This window comes from Mastomys coucha, unplaced genomic scaffold (assembly GCF_008632895.1).
Source record: "Mastomys coucha isolate ucsf_1 unplaced genomic scaffold, UCSF_Mcou_1 pScaffold3, whole genome shotgun sequence".
NCBI classification, from domain to species: Eukaryota; Metazoa; Chordata; class Mammalia; order Rodentia; family Muridae; genus Mastomys; species Mastomys coucha.
The window spans coordinates 26,791,718-26,792,641 of NW_022196909.1; the positions used below are offsets into that span (position 1 = coordinate 26,791,718).

At 57.0% G+C, this 924-nt stretch overlaps 1 protein-coding gene across 1 annotated transcript in view; it reads left to right on the forward strand.

Moving 5' to 3' along the window:
- The first annotated feature begins 702 nt into the window (after positions 1-702).
- Sar1a (secretion associated Ras related GTPase 1A) overlaps positions 703-924 on the forward strand; it is a 13,216-nt gene continuing 12,994 nt past the window's right edge. The window contains exon 1 of the mRNA XM_031347774.1: positions 703-833. The gene's annotated coding sequence lies outside the window, so the exon portion shown is untranslated. The remainder of the gene's footprint in view (positions 834-924) is intronic.

Genomic DNA, 924 nt, shown 5'->3' on the forward strand with positions numbered 1-924 from the left:
AAAAAAAAAAAGACAGGTTATCCCCCTCTAATTCTGGAAGGTCTGGAACTCGGAGACCTTAGTTTCCCAAGGGCTGCAATTAAAGGTGTGCATCACAATGCTGAGCCAGCTCTGGTTCCTCTGAGAGCCCTGGCTAATACAGTAGGCAAACCTACCTTTACCTGATGAGCTATTTTGCAAGCCTTATTTAACTGCTTTGTTCACTGGGGCTATCAGAATGTAGTGAGGGTTAAATCAGATGAAGGATCCAAGTACTCAGGGTACTGCCCAAAATTGCTCATCAAACTCTGGTCGCTTTTATTTAGAAAGTTAAAAAATAGAGACTCAATCCCAAGGCAGGGGAAAAAAAAACTTAAAACAATGACTAGGTGGCATCCACCTAAGCTGAGGTCACCAAACTCAATTCTACTGTCCTAGACTCTACCAATATCTATCTGGCAGCCTCCGCTTCTGACGTCCGGAGTACGTCTGGAGACGTCCTTGGATCTGAAGCTCCGAGCTGAAATAGCGGCTTTAAGATGGGGACAGAAGCACGGGCCGCCCGACAGACACTGCCACGTCTCTCGCCGCCTGGGAAACTCCACCGAGAAGGCGGAGCCTCACCCGGAGCGTACGTCACGTCTTGGGCCCGCCTCTCCGCGGCCTGAGTGGCTGTTAGGGGGCCCGAACGGCGTGATGTTTAGATGGGGCGGGGCAAGTGCGTGCCCGGAAGTCTCGGGGAGGGGCGGCGTGACGTACATCCGGCGCGTAGCTGGCGGTCCCGGGTACTGTTGGTCTGTGTGCTCGGAGGGAGGGTCGCGCCGCCAGCCACCGCCGGAGGAGCCCCTCGGGCCGTGAGTCGGGGCCCTAGCGGAGGAGGTGGCGGTGGGGCAGCAGTCCCGGGGCGGGCCGCGGCGAGGGTCGGGGCAGGGACCGCCGCGGTGG